The sequence below is a fragment of the Lemur catta genome, chromosome 12 (genome assembly GCF_020740605.2).
Source record: "Lemur catta isolate mLemCat1 chromosome 12, mLemCat1.pri, whole genome shotgun sequence".
In the NCBI taxonomy this organism is placed as follows: domain Eukaryota; kingdom Metazoa; phylum Chordata; class Mammalia; order Primates; family Lemuridae; genus Lemur; species Lemur catta.
In genome coordinates, this window is record NC_059139.1 from 69,175,605 (window position 1) to 69,199,689 (window position 24,085).

At 35.5% G+C, this 24,085-nt stretch overlaps 1 long non-coding RNA gene across 1 annotated transcript in view; it reads left to right on the plus strand.

Moving 5' to 3' along the window:
- LOC123648309 overlaps positions 1-24,085 on the plus strand; it is a 59,056-nt gene that overhangs the window by 5,274 nt on the left and 29,697 nt on the right. Inside the window, exon 2 of the long non-coding RNA XR_006738561.1 lies at positions 100-224. This is a non-coding gene — a long non-coding RNA (uncharacterized LOC123648309). The remainder of the gene's footprint in view (positions 1-99; positions 225-24,085) is intronic.

Consider the following 24,085-nt stretch of genomic DNA (forward strand, 5'->3'; position numbering starts at 1 on the left):
TGTGATATAGGAACCCCAGAGGTAACTAAGACCTTTTCAAGGGTTCTAAAAGTTTATAACTGTAGTCAAAATAATACTAGGATTTTATTTGTCTTTTAGACTCTCATTTTCTTACCTGTGTGCAGTGGCATTTTCCAGAGGCTGGCTGCATGACATGTTACATCACACAAAAGAAGAAATGAAAACCCTTTATAAAGCCAGACGTTAAAGAGATTTTTAGAAAGGTAAACCATTTCATTCTTCCCACTATACTTTTTAAAAAATTTTATGTTACTATGTAATAGGTTTAATATTATTTTAAATTCATAATTAAATATTAAAATGGTACATTTTAATTTATAATATAATAAATGTTGATAGCTATTTTCCATGTAAATATAAGTTCTTTGGGATCCTCAATAATTTCTAAGAGTATAAAGAGGTACTGAGACCAAAAAGTCTAAGACCCACTGAAATAGAGCTATACAAAATGAAATACATTGCCTCAGTAGATGATGAATTCTCGATCACTAGAGGAGCTAGCTGATCAGTTATGAGGGATACTGTGTGAAGCATTCAAACTATAGAAACTTGGCTTGAACAACCACTGAAGCCTATTTTAAATTTGAAATCAATGATGCTAAAACTCCATAATCATCCATTTATTTCATAAAATACTGACAAGAGCATACATGTACTCAAAATTTGTATTGTCAGACAACTATATAGCATCAGAGTCATAATTAGAATTTTGTTGTCTTTCCACTAGACATTGTTATTCCTTCCCTGGATGCTATTCCCTTAGTTATCAACCTTACATTTACCTGTAGGCCTTGGCCAGGTGAACAAATAGACTGTGTTCTACTCTAACTGGAGCCATTCCTGAGCTCACTGGCTAAAATGTTTGTTGGTTTTGACCACCTTCCTCTCTTAGCACTTCTTGACTGACTAGACCATAGATCTCTCAGGCTTCTGATGTACTGTTTATTCAGACACTTGGTTTTTATGCACGTCCAAGGCATTTAAAGCATATAATAGCAAAGAAAGAAAGATTGAGTCCTAGGATGTGGGTGGGAAGTAATAAAGCAAGACTAAACCAGATGAAGACAATACCTACTTTTGAGGTCATCTACAGAGTGGGATGTTGTAAACCACGAAGGTACACACAATTGTAAATCAAATATTTTTGCAAATAATGGGCCTGAATATAAAAGATATATTGATTGGATGTCATGCAAGACTTGCCAAAGAAATTAGTGAATATAGTATTTTTTAAGTGTGAAAAATATTGTAAGCATGAGCATTAATTAGTTGCTATAATATATTTGTTATAATAGTCAAGCATGATTGTTTCGTCAATGTTTTGGATTTGATTACACATTGTTTTATTATTTCTATGGTTCAGAAGCTTATATCTGTATTTCCTTGCAAAAAAAAAGAGAATCAAGAGTAAAGCCAAAAATCCTAAAGTGAAACTGAAGCAGTAAAATAAAACCGCCTACTAGATACTGCAATGGCACCAACAAGAGGAAGCTGATCTTGAAAATGATTTCCTACAGCCAATAAGTGCCTTTGAGAAAATTTCAGTAGTTTCCAAAAGTTTTTGCATTTATTATCCAAATACGTAAAAAAAAAAGTGACCTATTTTTTATGATTCCTGCTTCTTATGTAGTGAATATAGAAATGTTGCAGGGTTTTTTGGAATCCTAAAAAAGTACAGACCCAAATACCATTTTGGATATTTTAAAGAAAACAGATTGAGCAAACCTGGCATTGTCATCTCATATAACAATATCATTTTTAATGATTATTTTGATAGAAGACAAAACACTAATACTGAATAAACTTAGTAAAGTTATCTCAGTTCTGCTTACACAAGGAAAGTAAAATATACCACTCGAATAGCAATTTCACTGATTTTCAACAGAAAATAAATAAAATCGAAATGTAAAGAAGGAAAGGAAGAAGAGAGGGAAGGAGAGAAGAAATTTCATGCCTTTGTACCTAGCTATTCAATAATACATACTTTTTCAGAAAGTAGAGCTCGGCCATTTCCAAGAGTAAATAATAAACCAAAACTGATCTAATATAAATAGTCCACTATCAAGTTAGTTTATATAACTTACTTCACAGAAAATGAGCAAAATCACCCCCTCCTTCTCAAGCAAATAATCTACTTGACTTCATATTACATAAAACCTGATTTTCTTAGTTGCTCTGGTAACATAAAATATTTCACAGCTAGTAAAATGGTTGGTATGAATAAAGAAACCTATTAGAAAGGGTTCTGGTTGCAAACGTAGACCTGCCAACAGCAGCAAAAAATTAAAATGGATAAGAAATATCTACATAACAGAGAAACCAAGAGAATGTAACAGTTGAGCTCGTTAGTGTAGAGACAAACATATTTAAATAGCTTCTGAGGATTTCATTTAAGATGGGAAATGGAGAGGTAAGGATTAACAGGAAAGGAAAACAACAAAACACGTCAATTTTAAAAACATATCAAAGTGACAGCAGATAAATAATTGTCAAGGGACAGGAGTGTGGGAGAGACATGAGGGAAGTTTTGGGGTGTTGGAAATGTATGTCATAATTGTGGTGGTTATTTGACTATATACAGGAAGTCCTTACTTAACGTTGTCCATAGGTTCTTGAAAACTACAACTTTAAGTGAAATGAGGTACAATGAAACCAATTGTACCATAGACTAATTGATATAAACAAGAGTTAAGTTCCCACAGCATATTTATGGTCACAAAAACATCACCAAACTTTTACTAAACCCAAAACACTTCTAATATTAGACATTGAAATTAATGTGAGCTATGCATACACTTAAAGATTAATAAAAATAGGTAAGATAATTATTTACTGACTTATTCCAGTTCAGGGTCAAGGGTGTCTGAAGCCTACTCCCAAAGCCCCAGGGCACAGTCAGGAGCCAAGCCTAGACAGGACGACATGGCTGTCGCAAGCAAGGTGTGCTCAGACTGGGGCCATTTAAACATGCCAGTTAACTGAACATGCATATCTTTGGGATGTAGGAGAAAACTGGAATACCCAAAGTGCCTGGAGAAAACCCAGGCACACATGAAAAGAAGGTGTAAACTCCACGCATACCGTGGTCCTGAATGGAATCAATTTTTTTTTTGTCATCAACATTTTAATGAAATGATGTTATTTGAGGACCTGATGTATTCTTGTCAAAATTCATCAAATTATACTCATAAAAATTGGTGAGTATTGTACCTCAATAAAACTGATTTTTAAAAAATCTGTTTGAGAGAATTTAGTAAAAGGGCAAGTTCAGCACCATATATTTCCAAAGGTCTCAATGCAGCGTCTCAACATCTACAATCATTGATGCTTTGCCATTTGCTAGCTTTGTGGCTTTGCCCAAGTTATTTCACTTTTCTTATTTCCTGTTCTGTAAAACGCAGAATGTAGCAGCTATGGCATAGGCCTGTGATATGACAAATGAGTGAATTCATTAATGTGCTTAGCAGAGTATGTGGCACATGGGAAGGACTCTATTCAGTTTTTCGTACATTCTTAAAATCTTGATTAAGCATCTACTACATGAAAATTATTTTACTAAGGGCATGGTATACAGCAAAGAACAAAACAGACAAGTCCTTTCCCTTTTGGAGCTTATATCCTAGTTGAGGGGGAAAAAAAAAATCAAACAATAGCAAAAACAAAGTACCTGAAGATAAGTACTGTATGTGTTATGCAGGTAATCAAAATAGGTATGAAGAGACCAGATGGTTTCTTTAGTTGGGATAGTAATGGAAGGCCTCTCTAAGGAACTAATATTTAACCTGAGATATGAATGAGGAAAAATTTAAAAGCCTACACAAACCTGAAGGGATTTTTAAGCCAAAGCAAGTGTACTTTTGTCTATTAGGATGATGGGAACATTTGGAGCCATTTAAACACATAAGTGACAATTTGATTCATGCTTTCAAATAATATGACTTGTGTGTGGCACTGGATTGGGGAAGCCAAAGGTAGAACATGTTACCCAGTTGTATTAGGTTCAGCTGTGAATTATAGCAAAGAAAAAAACAAGCAAAATAGTAGTAGCTGAAAAACATTTATTTTGTTTTCAAGATGTCCGGACGTAGTCAGTTCATGGTGGCATGGTAGTCCAAGGAGTCAGTCATTCAGGCTCCTTCTGTCCTATTGTTCTACCATGTGTGGTTTCCACTTGCCAGATCGATTTCTGGTTCAAAATGACTCCTGAAGCTCCAGCTATTACATCTGAATTTCATCCAACAGGAAGGAGGAAAAGAATGAAAAAGGGCATTACCTGGAAGTTGCACACGCCACCTTTGTTTACATCCCATAAACCAGAAGTCAGTCACACCTGGCTAAAGGAAAGCTAAATGATAGTCTTTACCCCAGGCAGCCCTGTGGCCCATTAATAATCTAGAGTTCAATTACAAAAGAATAAAGAATTGATTATATGTGGAATATGGTGATAAATAGCAATAGCTTAGACTAGAGGAGGAAGGGCACAGTGGTGGTGGTAGAAAGAAAGATTAATGTGTGGGCCTCTTACCTCTGGTAGAACTATGCTGTGGCATGCAGATTTCTCCTTTGGGCTTGGATGGTGCTATAGTGTTTGGGGGACAGGGCAGATTGGCCTTTCCTTTCAAAAATACTGCCTTTGATAATGATATCATTCATCAACAAAACTGCTTTTGGTGAGGAGAACAAGATCAGTATCCTCCTGCCACATTAAGGATCAGCATTCAATGCATTTCTCTACCTAAGGATGCAGTTGCTACTGGTAGACCACTCCAACAGACACATGCTCAAGCAAGTTCTTGCACTACTTCTTCCATTATCCCCCAGGCTTCGTAGTGGCGAGACCCCTTACTGATGCTAGCTCCATCACCTTCCCTTGACGGATTCATGTAACCAAGGTACATGGGGGCATTCAAGAAGTCTGGAAAATACCTGAAGTCACATATAAAACATTGCATTTATGTGAATTTTTTCAGGAGCACAGTTCTGTGCATGTCATCACATTTTTGAAGTGTTATATGATACCCCCTGCAAAGTTCAGATCTACTGGCTTAGAACCAGTCCTGAGATGTAATTAATCTTGCCTGTATCTCACTCTGGCTTCTTGAGATTTCTCAAGAAGAAGGTACATCTAAACCCAAAGGCTCTTTGCTAAATTTTCTCAACTAAAACATTATTTTGAAGAAGGAAAGAAAGAATAAAGAAGTAAATAATTTCCTCCAGGTGAAAGAACTCTTTTGGACACTGCCCTTTTCTATCAGTTCCTTAAATTTGAAAGTCTGCTCCCACAAAGTAGTGTAAAATTAGAGGTATGAATAAGCAAATGATTTTGGCTCATGAACTGAAATTCTTAAAGAAGGATGGTCAGTAGGTATTTTTAATTACATAAATAAAGGTCTGGCTTGAAGAGCCATAAATTCAGTTTTCAAAAAATCAAGATCTAACTAATATTTATTGGGCATTTTGTTTTAAAACTGCATCTCCTTTACATTTCCTATTCAAATAAGTAAATAACTTCAGCTCAACAGTCACCTTGACTGGCGACATCTATTTTCAATATCTTCTTCTCAGTAAATGGCCTCACCAAAGCCAGAAACCTGAGAAAAAGCCTTGACTGTTTGGTTTTCCTCATATCTCATATGTGAGGGTTAATTTTATGGGTCAACTTGACTGTGCCATGGGGTTTCCAGATATTTGGAAAAAGAGTATTCTGTATCTATGAGTGATTCTGGATGAGGTTAACCTTGGAATCAGTAGACTGAGTGAAGCAAATTGCCCTCCCCACTGTGGGTGGGCCTCATCCAATAAGTTGAAGTCCTGAAGAGAACAAAAAGACTGGCCTCTTCTGAATAAGAGCAAACTCTCCAGCAGACTGCCTTTGGACTTGAACTGGAACATCAGTTCTCCTGGGTTTCCAGCCTGCTAACCCACCTAGGAAATTTTGGACTTGTCAGCTTCTAAAATGTGTGAGCCAATTCCTGAAAATAAATCTATCTACACACACACACACACACACACACACACACACACACACACACACACACACATCCGATTGGTTCTGTTTCTCTGGACAACCCTGACTAATACACCATGTTAATCTATCAACAAGCACTTTTTATTCTAGCTCCAAAAATGTCTTATATCTACTTTGCTCTATCTTCACTGCCATTGAACCCTTTTTTTCTTTTCTTTTCTTTTTTTTTTTTCAGACAGTGTCTCACAGTCACCCAGGCTGGAGTTCAACAGTGTGATCATAAGCTCACTGTAACTTCAAATTCCTAGACTCAAGCAATCCTCCTGGCTCAGCCTCCAGAGTAGCTAGGACTACAGGTGCACATCACCATGCCTGGATAATTTTTTTAAAATTTTTTGTAGAGATGAGGGTCTCACTATGTTGCCCAGGTTGGTCTCAAACTTCTGGCCTCAAAGGATACTCCCACTTAGGCTTCCACCCATTAAACTCTTCAAGTCACCCATCTCCTATAGAAACTACTCTAAATAGCCTCCTGTGGAGTTTCCTATTATTCCACTTAAGTTCTACAATTTATTTTCCACATAGCACTCCAAGTGACTCTTTAAAAGAAAAACAAAAGAAACATTCAAGCATCAACATAAAAATTATAATAACGGGCTATAATTTATTAAATTAAAGAAAATCTATGTATCTATACTAGTAAAATAAATAAACAATAAATGAAGAAAGGAAAGCCCTTTCTTACAGTAGAGTGCCAATTAATAATACAGAAAGAATGATGGACTTAGAAGATGAAACTAGTGGCAAAAGGCATATTGTATAGTCTCAAAATACACCCCCACACAAATTGTATATTCATTATGAAGGAAAAAGTGGTAATAATAGTGGAGAAACCTTATGGAGATCATCTTAACCAAGTGATCAAAGTTCCAATATTGGGACAAACTGACATTGGTGAGTCTTGATATGATGCATTGAGAAGAATACAATGTCACTTATATGGTACTCTTGACAAAAAATGCATTGCCAGATCTAATTGTAAAGAATTATCAAACTAAAATTAAGAGACATTCTTCAGAATAACTGGCCTGTATCCTTGAAAATTAGGAAAACGAAGTCCAAAAAACTATTCAGATTGAAGGCAAGTAAAGAAACCTGACAACTAAATCCAAATTCAAAATTCTGAAATGGATGCTAGACTAGGAAAAATAGATGTACAATATATTATTGGAAAAATTGACAAAATTTGAGTATAGGCTGTGAATTATAGAATTGTATCAACATTAAATTTTGTGATTTTGATAATTATACCATGATTATGCTAGACAATATTCACGTTATTAGGTAATACATACTGAAGTTCTTAAGTAAAGAGATGTGCTATCTCAAGCTTACTCTTAATATATTGTTAAAGAATATGAAACTGTAAATGTGGCAAAATATAATTAGAAAAACTGAGTAAAGGGTATCGGAAATTTCCTTCTACTATTCTTGTAACTTTCCTGTAATTTTGCAATTGAACCAAAATTTGAAAGAAATAAGATTCGAAAAAATAAGACTTTTCACAAAACCCTCCAATACTTTCCAGGATATATAGAAAAAAAATAAAACATCATTCTCATGGCCTACAAGGGCCTATATATTTTAGCCCTTGCCTATCTCTCCGATCTTATCTCACAACACTTTACTCCTTGCTCAATATACCTAATTGTGAGGATCTCCTATTCCTTCCTTCAATATGACAAACTCTTTCCTGCCTCATAGCCCTTGAACTTGCTATCCTCTCTGCCTAGAATACTACTCTCCAGGACCTTGTGAAGCCGATGTTTTCTCAAATTCAATCTCAGCATAAATGTCATATCAGGGAGATTTTCTCTGACTTTATTAAAATAGTCACACACACACACACACACACACACACACACACTCTATCACCTTGTCCTGTTTACTTTCCTTATGTCTTTTACGCAATTCACAAATACTTTGTTTACTTGTTTATTATTATCTCTCTCCTATACGAGAGTAATTTTGTATTTCCAGTTCTAGCCTAATAAGCGTTCAATAAACATTTGTTGAATGAAATGAATCAATCAAGATCATGAACTACAAGGAAAAACTGAGAAATGATCACAGATCAGAGAGACTAGGATTGGATCCTGGAACATGAAAAGAAGAAAAAGAAAGACAGAAACACTGGTGGAAAACCTGGTAAAATCTGAATAAAGTTGTAGTTTAGTTTAAAAAAAGTGATGTGATGTCAATTTCAAGGCTAGGCTGTGGAAGACCATGACTTCCATCTTGCCTGCGCTCTGCCTCGCTGGCTTTTCTTGCCAGCTGCTCTGATGAAGCAGTTTCCGTGTGAGCTGTCCTATGGAGAGAACCACATGGCAAAGAACTGAAGGTGGCCTCTGGTCAACAGCCGTGAGGAGCTGAGGCCCTCCAGTCCAACAAACCTTAAGGAACTGAATCCTACCAGCAACCATATCAGCATGCTTGGATGCAGACTTTTCCCTGTGCAAGCCTTGAGATGACTGTAGTCACAGCTGACACATGGAGTACAGCCCTGGGAGACTGTGAGTCACAGAACTCAGGTAAACTGCACCAAGACTCCTTGATTCATAGAAACTGGGATGATAAATGTTTCTGTTTGAAGCCATTAAGTTTTGGACTAATTTGTTACACAGTAATAGATAACTAAGACACATAGTTCTGCACAATAGTTATCCCTATTTTTACAATGAAGGAAAGTGTCTCAAAGAAATTAAATAACTTGCCCAAAGTTATATAATTAAGTGACAAAACTGGAATTCAAACCTTTGTCTCTGAAAGACAAAGTTTATAGTCCTAGTCCCTGCATTATAATGTGCTCACAAGGCCTTGTACGATAGTAGTTACATTTCTACTAATGAAATAGTTCTTGTTAGGTCCGTAGCCCCGAGAGAGACACAGGAAGCCTCATGTGTAGCAAAATGCTGTTTCTTTTGAGTATCTGGGTGCAGATGGCTGAAGGCTGAAAAAGGTGTCCACGAGAGAAATGGGGAGAGCCTTGGGTTTTATTGAGGGTTTTTCTGGGAGGAGTAAATAAATTCTTTCCAAACAACCATGAAAGATAAAGAAAGTAAGTTCCCCTCTTGCATTCTATTCTTTTATCTCTCTAGGGAACATCCTTATCAGGAGGCATAAGGAAATTAAGTTCCCCTGACAAAGGCTAGGTGCCTAAATCACCCCTAGGAAGGGGAAAGGGGTGGGTTTACAGGAGATTTGGAAGGAAGTTTGGGGAGGGTAAATTCTTTAAGCCTAACAGTTCTAAGCCAGGGTAAACTTTTACAAAGCATCCAAACCTACTGCCAAATAAATTTTAGAAAAAAATACTCTTTAACATTTAGCTATGTCAAAGTAAAACCATGTTTTTGGTGGGTGATTATTCACCACAATCCAAAGGGACATCAAGTAATATTTAACTAGTAAATTTTTTCAGCTGCTTGGAGGTACTTTTGGCAATTAACATTCGGTGGACCCAGTGATGAAAGACAAAATCAGATGTTCTATAAGATTCTATAGTGAGTTTGAGGGATTTCAGGGCTGATCAAGGGAACAGATAAGACATGAGCTTTACTTGGACAACACTTTTACAGGTGCGCATGTGGGGATGGTCCCTCACAGCATAATACTATCTCCAGAGACTTCAGCCAGAAGGAGAAGAGGATCATAGAGGGGCCTTATATGTCTCAGTAATGTTACTCAGCAGGCCAGCAGGGAGTCTGGGTCAGAGAGCTGCAAAAGGCAGCAACGGCTTGTGGTCTTTTATAGCTACTGGGTTTATCTTATCTATGACTGGCAGATGTTGGGCATAGTTTCCTATGATATGCAAAGTAGGCAGGCTTCAAATGGCTAAATATCTGTTTATTTGGGCTATGTTGAAGACAACTGGATGTGTAAAAATTTGAGTTTAGTACCAAATAGGCTTTTGAATTCACAGGTTGCATATTGCTATGAAGACATAAAGAACCTAGGGGTCATCTTTGACCCATTTATGTAATAGATTCATGCTAAAGTTCATCTACAATTGATTTGGTCAAATGGCAACAACTTGCCTTAGAAACCTCTAGGCTAAAATAAAATCATACTAAAATCATTCTTTGGCAGGTAACTCTGAAGTGTCAAAGAAGTATTTGTTTAGGCATGTGAGAAGCTCAAAACTCTCTGAGAAAACTATTGGCCCTCTTTGCCAGGCATTGCTATAGACTATTCCTTGGGCATTTCCATGAGGGGCAGAGTTTCCTCTAGGCAAAAATAGAACAATCTTTTTAATTTATATAGCTCCATCTTATTCTGCTACTCATCATCTTCTATTAAAAAAAATGACTCTTGGCCGGGCGCAGTGGGTCACGCCTGTAATCCTAGCACTTGGGAGGCCCAGGTGGGTGGATTGTTTGAGTTCAGGGGTTTGAGACCAGCCTGAGCAAGAGTGAGACCCTGTCTCTACTAAAAATAGAAATTATCTGGACAACTAAAAATATATATAGAAAAAATTAGCCGGGCATGGTGGCGCATGCCTGTAGTCCCAGCTACTCGGGAGACTGAGGCAGAAGAATTGCTTAAGCCCAGGAGTTTGAGGTTGCTGTGAGCTAGGCTGACACCACAGCACTCTAGCCAGGGCAAAAGAGCGAGACTGAGTCTCCCCCACCCCCCCAAAAAAAGACTCTTTTAAATGAGATACACAGTCTTCACTTCAGACACTAACCAGACAACCCAATTTAGAATCTCAAATCTTTGTGTTAAAAGGACAAATGGGACCTGGAGCAGTGGCTCAGGCCTGTAATCCAAGCACTCTGGGAGGCCGAAGTGGGAGGATCGCTTGAAGTCAGTAGTTCAACTGGCCTGAGCAAGAGTGAGACCCTATCTCTACTTAAAATAGAAAAAATTACCCAGGTGTGGTGGCACACACCTGTAGTCCCAGTTACTCGGGAGGCTGAGGCAGGAAGATCACTTGAGTTCAGGAATTTGAAATTGCAATGAGCAATGATGATGCCATTGTATTCTGGCCCAGGTGACAGAATGAGATCCTGTCACACACACACACACAAAAAGGTACAGATGAAATATAACACTCTAAGGGGAATGTTAACCATGAAATTTTCTAAATTTTTTAAGCCCTATATTCAAGCCAGAACTCTAAGAATTAGAGAAGCTTGGTTCCTGATAGAAATATCTTTATTAACCTATAATTTGGTATCTGTTCTTTTTAGGATATGCTGTTATGTCACATTCCAGTAACAAATTTATCCTCAAATTGTATTGTCTCTATTTCTAGCTCCAGTACATGTTCAATGAGGGTTTGGAGGTGTTTGCTATATTATACTTATTTACTCAGGGGCTCAGCTTGACTGAGGGTCTACTGTTTTGTAGTTGTACCATCTGGACCATTATAGACACAGTAGCAGGAAAAGAGAATCTGAAAAGTGACCCATTTCACTTCTGCTCACATTTCATTGGCTAGAATTAGTAACACCTAACTTTAAGGGACTAGAAAATGTAAGTGGTGGGTGTGAATAGAAGATTTGATGAATGTTATCTCTGTGACAGTGTTATTCTCCTAAATGTTTGAAAACTAATGATAGGTGTATTAGTTTCTTATTGCTGCTGTAACAAATGACCACAAACTTGTGACTTAAAACAACACAGATTTATTATCTTACAGTTCTGGAGGTCAGAAGTCCAAAATAGGCCTCACCTGATTGAAATCAAGCTGTTGGCATTTCTTGGCCTGTAGCCGGCTTCTATCATCAAAGCTGGAAATGGCCAGTTTAGCCTTTCTCACATCTCATTACCCTGACACTGACTCTTCTGCTTCCCTCTCTCACATTTAAGGACCCTTGTGATTACATTCAACCTGGATAATCCAGGATAAGCTCCCTATTTTAAAGGTCAGCTGATTAGAACTTTGATTCCATCTGCAACCTTAATTCTTTGCCATGTAACACAACATATTCATAGGTTCTGGGGACTAGGGCATGAGCATGTTTGGGGGCCATTTTTCCGCCAAACACAATACAGTAAAAGAGAAACAAAACGTTTGTACAGCTTCTGCATACTTGTTATTAAAGATAATGTTTACCATGTTATGCACTGACCTTTGTATAGAATTCACATTTAAAAACTGTAAGAACTGATAGCCTTCCTTTTATCCCTTCATGGGAAAGAAGTAACACAATATGTTTTCCTTTCTTAGAGGAAGAAGAAAAATGAATGCTGTAATGCATTGCCATGGGCATTTCAGTATCAGTCTCTGGAACAAGTAAATCCTGTTTTCCTAGGTAGTCCCGTAATTTCTTTCTCCTTGGAAAAACATGGTCCCTGCTATTTCCAATGCTTTTAGAAGCAGAAAAGGTATTATGAAGTACATTTATAGAAAGATAAAATAATATTAGCACTACTGAATCAAACAAAATCATAGAATATTAGATGCAAAGTGAAAGGAAAAAGTATTGAAACATTATTTGCCGAATAAACTTGTTCTTATATCAGTATTTTATTTACAACCACATAGAAAACAAGGCATATATATAACCGGAAGACAGAATATTCAGAGGAATGAAATACTGTCCCGTCCCTCAGGGAAGATAACATTTATTTGGAGTGATAACACCATATACATAAAGGCATAACTAGCTAATCAATCTAGCAGGAAATAAGCAGGAAAGTATCTTATAAATAAATGCTATCAGAGTCGGATCAGGAAGGAAAGTAGTAAGAATGAGTAATTATACTGAAAAAAAGTCTGATGGAATGAGAGTAAATTTTAGAAATTTTGAATTATAAAGCAAGTTAGAGGTGTTTGTGTCAGAAGGACTTATTCTTTTCATAAATTTTGTGATGAAAGATCAATTTTATAAGACAAATATACCTTTCATATCAAACCCAGAAAAGGTCAGTGTGCAACTGGAAAGTTATAGACAAATCTCACTTAAAAACACAGACGCAAAAATCTCAAATAAAATATAAATTCTTAATATATTAAAAATATTATGGTTCATTAGGGTTTATCCAAGAATTATAAGAATGGCTTAATTTTTGAAAACTTATCAATATGATTCACTTTGATAAATTATTTTTATTTATTTATTTATTTGAGGCAAGGTCTCTCCCTGTCACCGAGTCTGGAGTGCAGTGGCACAATCATAGCTCACTGTAGCCTCAAACTCGTGATCTCAAGTGATCCCTCAACCTCACCCTGCCTCCGGAGTAGCTGAGATTACAGATGTCAGCCAATTTTGATAAAGAAGAAAAATAAAACGTTTATCTCAATAGATAGATGTTATAAATTTGGATAATAAACACACATTTATAGTAAAGGAAACTTTTTGTATTTTTAATTAATGCATAATAATTATACATATGTATGGTGTACAAAGTGTTATTTTGATATGTGTACATACAATGCGTAATGATCAAATCAGGGCAATTAGCGTATCTATCACTCCAAACATTTATCATTTTGTGTTGGGAACATTCAAAATCCTCTCTTTTAACTATCTGAAAATATGCAATAAATCATTGTTAACTGCAGTCACCCTATAGTACTATAGTACACTAGAACTTATTCCTCCTATCTAGCTGTAATTTTGTATCTGTTAACCAACCTCTCACTACCCCCCATCCCCCATTCTTCTTTCTCTATAGTAACCACTATTCTACTCTCTACTTTTTTAGCTTCCACATATGAGTGAGAACATGTATTATTTATCTTTCTGTACCTGACTTATTTCACTTAACATAATATCCTCCAGGTTCATCTATGTGAACCTGCCATGAATGACAGGATTTCATTTTTTTTTATGACTGACTAGTATTCCAGTGTGTGTGTGTGTGTGTGTGTGTGTGTGTGCTCCTGTGTCACATTTTTTAATCCATTCATCTGTTGATTGACACTGAGTTTTAGTCCATATCTTGGCTATTATTAATAGTGCTGCAGTAAACGTGAAAGTTCAGATATCTCTTTGATATACTGATTTCCTTTCTTTTGGGTAAATACCTACTAGTAGGATTGCTGGACTATCTTATAGTTCTATTTTCAGTTTTTTGAGGAATTTCCATAGTGTTTCCCATAATGGCTGTCTAATTTACACATGATGTAATCATATTAGGAATCAGTATTAAAAAATCTGGGAAATTCCCAAATATTTGGAAATGAAGTAACAGATTTCTAAATAGCCCATGGGTAAAAGTAATTCACAAGAGATATTTTAAAATATTTTGAACCGAATGATACCAAAACCAAAATATATCAATATTTGTAAACACATCTAAATAAGGGCTTAAAAGAAATATACCATTTTAAATGTATATGTTAGAAAAAGTGTTTAAAAAACAGTTGTGTAAGCTTTTCATGCAAGAAGCTAGACTTAAAAAGGGAAACTAACCCAAATATTCACAAAGAAGTTAATAATAGTATAGAAAGAGTTAGTGAAATAGGAAAGAAACAGTAGAGAGAAGCAATCAAACCAAGTGTTGATTATTTAAAAATTGTAGGGAAGTTAAATTCCTAGCTAAATTGATAGAGAAAAAAATGAAAAAAATACAAATTATGGATATCAAGAATAGAAGAGGGCAACATTACTACAAATCCCACAGATATTAAAAAGATAAGAAAATATTAGAATTAATTTTAGAAATATTTGAAATCCTACGTAAAGTTGACAAACTCACTGAAAGACATCTGTAACCAAAACCAAAATTGACAAGATATAAATGGAAAATTATAATAGCCTTATATATGTTAAAGGAATTTTATATATATATATTTTTGAGACAGAGTCTCACTCTGTTGCCTGGGCTAGAGTGCCATGGCGTCAGTCTAGCTCACAGCAACCTCAACCTCCTGGGCTCAAGCGATCCTTCTGCCTCAGCCTCACGAGTAGCTGGGACTACAGGCATGTGCCACCATGCCTGGCTAATTTTTTCTGTATATTTTTAGCTGTCCAGATCATTTCTTTCTATTTTTGGTAGAGACGGGGTCTCACTTCTGCTCAGGCTGTTCTAGAACTCCTGGACTGAAACAATCCTCCTGCTTCGGCCTCCCAGAGTGCTAGGATTACAGGCGTGAGCCACTGCGCCCAGCCAAGGAATTATATTTGTAATTAAAAACATACACATAACACACACACACACAACTCCAAGATGATTTCATTGATACGGTCTATCAAAACTTTGAGACAAATAATATCAATCTAACAAAACTTTCAGGAAATAAATAAGTCAAGAACAGTACCCAAATTATTTGTTGAGGTCTGCATAAATCTTATATAAAAACAAAGACATTATAAGAAAAAAATAAATAATAATTATGAGCATACATTCAAAAGTCCTTAAAGAGGTGTTAGCAAATCAAATCCAACAATATATTAAAAGGATACTGTATTATGACCAAGTGAAATTTAAGCCAGGAATAAAAGATTGGCTTAACATTCAAAAATCAACTGATAAAATTCACCTATGAACAGAAAACTAGGAAAAGATCATATAAATATCTGAATTGACAGATTAAACTATATAAGAAACGAAATACGATCCTATAGAAGAAAGTACATATTCAGATAATTCACAGAGGAAAAAAGCATTGGAAACAAGATTAAAAAGAATATTCTAAACTTAACAAATAATTGGTGATACCAAATGGCACCTATCTGAATGGAAATAGTAACACTGACCCAAATAAAATAGAGCAATGAGATCACTTATGTACTGCTGAGGGGTAGTTAATTTGATAACTCAGTTTTTAAGATCAGTTTGGCAATAATTGGTAACATTGAAGAGTTAATAATATCTTATCACACAGGAATGCTTGTACAGATGGATGTGTGCATATATGGATGGATGGGTTTGTAAATATATGTATGAATGGATGTGTTAACTCACTCTCTCAAAGATTTCAACCGTGAACTCCAAACGAGTTATAGAAGAAAATTCATGGCAAAATTGTTACAGTAAGAAATTTTAAGCAATTTAAATGTGTGTCAATAGAAAATGCTCTGATGTAAATACCCATGTTCATGGTGTCATATGACTGTGGCAGCCCCAGATACCTTTACTAGCTCTGTTTTTAAATCTTCGATACCGATGGCCACAAAAGAATAAGCCAGTTATGAGTACTCTGAGTAATTCCATCTGGCTTTGGAAATCCAGGAATCTTTTAGAAGAGTAGATAAAAATATTTAATTAGAGACCGAATTCTTAGGCTGTATCAAAATGATATGTTTAGCACTTTGTTAATCTAAATTATAGAAGAAATAATAGGATCCCAACAATGCCTAATTACTAGGCTAAACACGGTTTTGGAAAGGAACTGAATTTTGATTTCTAAACTAGGATTCCAGAAACATATTTTTCCCTCTTTACTCCTGGGGAAGAAAGCAGTGATTCTTCCCATAATCAGTGCTCCAGTGTGGGTTTTCTGTGTTTTATACTAGGAGAGATATATTTTTCATGTATATAAGAAAAAATGTGTTTATATATTTATAGGATCGGGGGGAAGATAGCTCTTCAGGTCAGTGGTGCTCCCTCAGGGATCTTCATAAGTAGTAATGCGGATACCAAAGCTTTTACAGTATGTCAGAAAGAAAATAAAAGCAGCATATTTGCTCCCAACAAAATTACATAGGATTTTCTTCAATAAATGCAGTCTGTTTTTTTGAACAAAAAGTCTTCCAAAATAACAGACCATGAAGGGAAGGAGAAAAAACTTAAAAACATAGTTGTTGGTGCAATTGTTGGGAACTACCCTGATCCGTTGAGTAGTGCTTCAGTGTAGTAGAAAGTGGACCACTGAAAGCCCTGCACATATAAGCAGTTGGTAAGCCTAGCCTGTCTTATCAAATATACCGCTGGTTCATAACTTGCATTTACAGGTGGTCCTGAAATGGATTTTTATTGCAGTGTGGGAAAACTTTACATTATATATTTCTTCTAAGAATGAAAATCTTTTTTTTAATTGTAAAAAGCTGCTTCCTAAGCATGCATATTTTTGAATGTGCATTCTTTTTACTTATTTCAAATGAGTTTCTAGATTTAAATAGTTACATCAATATGTTAATAATAAAAATAATAAAGAGGTGCCAAAGAACCATGCCCAGCTGAATAAATAAAGATTATATATCCAAGGCTAGACAATGTTGACAGACACACTCCTGGAGGCAAAGAACAAGGATGGAACCAACATCCTTATTATAGGTGAAACAGTTCTATCTGTTGTCTTTCCTGATGGCAAATGACCAACAATTCAGACCACACAGACTTAGGGGCATAACCCTTGCCTTTTCTCTTCTGCCCCACCCAGTACCTTCCAATTGGAAAAAAAAAAAAAACACCTCTGTGGTTTATGTGGGGGGAGGAATGTATGGTCAGAAGTGACCTCCATACTCTACTGCTTTGGGGCAAGAAATTGTTGGGATTAACCTTGAGCTAAAGTAAACAAAAAACTATTTTCCCTAAATAATACTGTCAATTCCTAGGCATGGACTGACTTAGAAAAAACAGAATTAAATATTAAAAATAGTAATATGCTGGCCACAGTGGGTCACGCCTATAATCCAAGCGCTTTGGGAGGACAAGGCAGGAGGATTGCTTGAGGCCAGGAGTTTGAGACCAGCTTGGGCAACATATTGAGACCCCCATCTCTACAAAAAATGAAAAAATTAAAATATTAGCCAGGTGTGATGGTGTGCACCTATAGTCCCAGCTACTAGGGAGACTAAGATGAGAGATGGCTTGATTCCAGGAGTTCCAGGCTGCAGTGAGCTATGATCACGCCACTGTACTCCTGCCTGGGCAACAGATTACGTGACCCCACCTCAAAAAAAATAAAACCCACCAGCCAGGAAACACTTTTGCAGAAATTGAGATAAAGGTACACATTGCAATCTACTAAAAAGCTGTACTTTTTTACCCTAGTACCATCTTAAATGTTTATTACTGAAAAAGTCTTAAATTTTTACTGACTTTAATATGATAAAACATGTATTAAAAAACACTAATTTGCCTTTTTGTTATGTCCACATTCAACAAAGAGTAAAATGAGGTGTATCTTTGTATTTTGAAAACAAACTCCCATGTAAGCTTATTTTTTGTCAATAGTGAAGCAGTTTTAGAGTTGGAACATTTCACAGTGCTCAGTTTTTGTGATCCCCCTGAAATCATTTAGCATGGAGATTTTTTTTCTCCCATGAAATTTCTTACATGACTTCCTTAGCTGGTACCAAATCTTTCCTTCTACCCACCTAGTCATTGTTGTTTCCTAAATGTTATTCATAGCAACTTAAACAGATTAATGTCAGTTAGGATCTTTCTTCTTAGTCAAACAACAATATTGAAGTGGAAAAAAAAAAGCAAAAAGTCATAGAGGAAATTAAAATTAAAAAAACAAAGCTAAGAGGTAAGTACATTTTTGTTCTAAAGATCATAAATAAGGACAGGGTTGTTGCATAAATTGCACATGGTAATTGGAAAGAGTAACTTCCTGGATCTGTAAGAGTGAAAAACTTTTACCAAAAAAGTAAGATTTGTCTAGTTGGAAGTTTCATAACATTTTCAAAATAAGTCTAAGCAAACAAAAACAAATCTATCTATCTGTCTATCTATCTATCTATATGAATGGTTATTAGTTTGCTACAGCTGTCTTAACTAAGTAGCACAAACTGGGTCATTTAAAACAACACAAATTTATTTTCTCACAGTTCTGGAGGCTGGAAGTCCAAAATCAAGGTGTTGGCAAGACCATGACTCCTCCAAAGACCATAGGGAGGAACTCTTCCTTCCTCTTTCCAGCGTCTGGTGGTTGCCTGTAGTTCTTGGTGTTCCTTGGTTGATAGATGCATCACTCCAATCTCTGCCTTCATATTCATGTGGTGTTCTCCTCTTTGTGTTCTGTGTGCAAATTTTCCCCTTCTTATAAGGATGCTAGTAATCAAATTAGAGCCCAATCTAACCCAGTATGACCTCATCTTAACTTGATTACATCTTCAAAGATTCTAATTTTTAAATAAGGTCACATTCACAGTTACTAGGGGTTACAACTTGAACATCTTTTGGGAGAATACACTTCAATTTATAATTGAACACACTTAGCTGAAATGAACTTTAAAACAGGAGTTATGCATGTCAGGGAGGCTGAAACAAGTTGGGAAGTGGCTTTGAAAAGAAAACCCACAGAAGATTTTATAACTGTATCCAGCAAGCTATCACCTGAGACTCTCTAGAAAAAGTGAAGACTTTTGGGCCAGTGGCATTAAAAATAAAATCACTAGCCGTTAATTCATTCAATTAATATTTTTTGAACATTTACTGTATGATAAATGTGGCAACAGAGTGATGAATAACTTAAGACTTTCTTTCAATGTCTCATAAAAGACCCAGAAAAGAGCTAGAAAAGAGCCAAGCAGGTAAACAATGACAACGCATTGCATATCATGATCAGATTGGAATTTTAAAAAGATTTCTTTCACAGCATGGAGGAGAGGGATTTGGAAGAAGAAAAGGCCAAGAGACCAGTTAGAGAGGTGTCATGCTGATTATATGATAGAAAATAAAAAAGGTTGCAAAAATGAGGTCGTGAGGAAATGATTCTAAGGGCAGAGAGGGGAGACACAGTCAGAAGATCCTGTGGCTTGAGGAATTCTTTCAAGCTCCAGCTACCAAACCTACAAAAATACTTTCAACAGCACCCATCCTTTCCTTTGTGCCCTCTGCAGCAATGGAAGAAATCCTTTCTCTTTGCTACAGCTAAGTTTTCCTCCTGTGCTTTGGACTCTATCTTTTCCCCTTCTACTTTTGAGTAATCTAGCTCTATTAGTTATATTCTTGCTCCTAGACAATAGCTTCCTACTTGCTCCGTCACCAGCTGTTGAAGATGCTCAAGCCACCCATCACAACAGTAATAGCAACAACCACCACATCCACCACCCTCTGCAGACCTCAGAACTCCAGCCAACTACTGTCTTGTATTTTCTATTGGCAATCTAATTTATAGAAGTTTATTATATTAGATATCTCCAATTGCTCATTTCCAACCCATTCCTTAATCTACTGCCATTTAGCTTCTGCTCCTACAATTCCTCTGAAATTGCTTTTAATTCTCTTTTCCAACAAACCCTTTGTTGATAAATCCAGTAGGCACTTAGATCACTTACTTTGTCTGACCTCTCAACGACTTGTGACAATTTTGACTATTCTCATTGTCTCCAATATATTCTTTTGCCTTGGCTTTTGTTGTATCAATTTCAATCATTATTTTTTTTTTCATTCTTATCCTTTTTAGGTTTTTCCTCTGACCATTTCTTCAAATGTTGTGTTCTTCAAAATTTATCAGTTTATACTAGGCCCTTTTCTCTTCTTGGGCAAATATATCTTTTTCCATGTATCAGATTATCATTTTTATACCAATAATCCCCTAATATGACTGCAACTGGGATCTCTCTTGAGCTTCAGATTTGTATTTTCAACTGCCAAATCTACTTGGCTGCCTAATTGATACTGCAAACTTAGTATGTCCAAAATTAAACTCAACTCCTCCTTTAAATCTTCTGCTCTTCCTGTATTCCACATACTAATACATGGTAACACTCTCTATCAAAACATGTAAACCGGCTAAGGTATCAATCTTAATTCCTTTCTCTCTCTCTCCCTCTCCTCTGCCCTTCTCTTTCTCTCTCTCACTTCCTACCATCCACATTCTACCCTTAATCCCACTGTTGCTACTATAGTCCTGGCCACTACAATACCAACTCCAGTGAATTTCTTTTTCCTAAAAGAACTTCATTTTATTCATGATATATGCCTTTCCTTAACTGCCCATGGGACCTAAGTGAAGCTGATCTCATCTTCAACTCTAGGGGGCAAGATCTGATTAAAGCATCTAATTATAGCAATCATATCCCCCTTGACAATGATTAATCTAGAAGCTCAAATTTAAGTCAGTCTGGTTATTATTACCTTTGCAAATATTATTGTCACAGGTGTGGACACATAACCAAAATTTGTCTAACCAGACTGAAGCAAAGGACTATGTTTTTTCCAAAAGTAGGAAGAAAGTTATTTCTTACCCATTGGATGTAGGCAATGCAGCATATTGCTTCTGCTGCGACAACAGATGCTTCATTATTCTCTTAAACTTCTCGATAATTCTGTTTTGTGCATCATATTGACATACAGCTGTAATAGAATAAAATACTCATGAATGCTATCTGGGATTCTATTACATGTTATAAATATTTATAATCTGCAATTTGGCATTTTTGTTCAAACTTTTATGTATAAGATTTATTCCTTTTAGTAGCTATACCTCAGTTTCATTCACTTTTATATGCAATAGTTCACATTGCAAAGATATAACACAGCGTAATATGGTTTCCATTGTATGCATGCAATGTATATGTACATACAACATATACGATGGTTTGCATTGCAAAAACATAACACAATGTATTTATGCATTGTCTTATTTATTAACATGTATTTTTTTCCTTATTTCCTAATACAAACCAAATGTTTCTATAAATGTTTGGAACATGTCTCTTTTTGGGCATATGTGAGAATATTCTAAGATACAAATTCCCAGGAATGAAATTTCTAGATCACAAGGTATACATTTTCAACTTAGAAGATAAAACTAAATGGCTGTCAGAAATGCTTACACCATTTTACACTTCCACCAGAAATCTAAGAGAGCTCTTTTTTTGTCAAATTCTAAACAAGAAATTTTTGTTATGATTTTTTAATTTTTGTAATTTTAAGGAGTATGAAATGGTATCTTTATTTTTAAATCTATGTTTTCATGATTGCTAAATAGCTTGAACATGTTTTCATATTATTATTGGGCAATTGTGTTTCCTCCCATATGAAATGCCCTCCCCCACCTTTTTTCTGTTGAGATTTGTTTAGTAAATTTTATAAGTTTTAATATTTGGTGTATATTAATATATTCTGTATTGCCCTAGATTCAGACAAGGAGTATACTTGTTTTGGAGTCCATGCTTTTATACATGAAGATTCATGTCTTTCATTACTAAATGAAAATTTTCAATCATTAATTGCCTGAATATTTTCTCCTATTCTTTGTATTCTTTAATTCTGAAACTAGAATTATTCCTATGTTTTTCCTTTTACTTCTAGCTTCCACATTTTCCATCCTGTTTAACATTTGCCTCCTTTTTTTTTCTCTTTCCTGTGATTCGTGGGTAATTTCTTCAGATCTATCTTCCTGTTCATCAGTGCTCTCATCAACTGTGCTTAGTCAGTTCTTTAACCTGTTCATTGATTTTTTTAACAAAATCATACGATTTGTCATTTCTAACTTAATTTGTTTTCATTTACTTTCAAATCTTCCTAGATATTTTGATACCTTTATTCTTTACTCATTTCTCCCATCCAAGTACTAACCAGGCCGAACCCTGCTTAGCTTCTGAGATCAGAAGAGATCAGGTATGCCTAGGTGTATGGCCATAGATGCTTTACTTATTTCTTGAGTTGCCTATTTATTTCTTTAAAATTTTAAATATAATTATTTTATACTCTCTATGTAAAAGTTCCAATATTTAAAAACCTTAGCTGTTTGTTTGAAGGAGGTATATAATTCTGCTGTTAATTGTTTCTGCTGAGTCTCACTTATAGTGGCTTATTTCATTATGTGTTTTGTAATTTTTTTTAATTGTGCATAAATATTTATTTGGTCTAAATCTATGAGGATTCTTAGAATCCTGGACTGAAGGCCCATGAGTTTACTTATGACTGGCAGCTATTAACATCTTAGTTTGATATCTGAAAACATTTTAAATTCATGGGTTGGCTTCGAATTTCCTGAATATATAGGTAGTATAAATTTCAATCACAATTCCACCTGATGGAAAGACTATGAGGACCACTTCTTAAGGGAATACTTCATTCTTCACCAGTATGTAAGGCCAAAAAGCAAATTACTGTGCCCGCTTCCTTTGCTAGCAGACAGGTTTTTTTTTAAAAAAAAAAAATTCTGGCTGGCCTTTCATTGATATTATTGCCCTTCAGTAGTTCTGGTTTTACAGAGATGAAGGAACCTGTTCTATCCGCTAATTTTGTGCTGGTCTAACGCCTTGTCATCTGTTTCTTTACATTTTTGCAAGTTAATTTATATATTTAATAGAATGTTTTTTGTGTTTAATCCAAAATATCTAGGTGCTTTTTAACACTTTTGAGATTATCTAGACTAGAAGTCTTTTTTAAAGCCATGCTTTCTTTTCAATATTTTATTTTTTTTAATTCAAAGGTAAATAATATCTTTAAAAAGCATATTATATATACTTGCTTACAGAGTTCAGGTTTTGGTAAACAGTTCAGTTATCTCACTACTTTAAATAACTCCCTGTGGCTCTTTCTGTCTCTACCCATTATTCTAGAAAATTTTACCCACTCACATGATTTCCATTATACACAGTTGATTTCAAATTTACAACCCATTTTCAGATTTGTCTTATGAAAGTAGATGTAGGTATGTAACTGCCTATTTCACATACTCCCACTTGAATTTCTTACCTCAAACCTAATGAATTTATTAGAAAAGCTGAGCTCATTATTTCCCTTGTATATACCTCTATAATTATAGTAGCTCACACCAGAAACCTGGAATTTACGTTTGGTGCCATTTTATTCCTCTCCTAAATATTTCTAAAATCTGTTCATATTTCTGTATTTCCTCTATTAACACCATAATCCAATTCACGATTAGCTGTTGTCAAAAACCACTCAGAATTTGTAAATCATATCACATCTCTGTATAAAAGCCAAAGTTATTCTTTTAAATAAACATGTGATTGTCTCCCCTCCTCTACTTAAAATTCTTTAGTGATCTCCCACTTGATTTAGATCAAGTGTTGAAATCTTAATGTTGCTCACCTAGCTTTCCATCCCGATTTCTCTGTACTTTCACATATAACTCTTTTTCTTGATCACAGCTCTCTCTGAACATACTGCCTTTTTGTTTTTTTTCTTATTCTTCAAATGTGTCAGGTTATTTTTAAATTAGAGACTATATTCTATTACTTATTCCCCTGGATCCAAACAATCATCTTG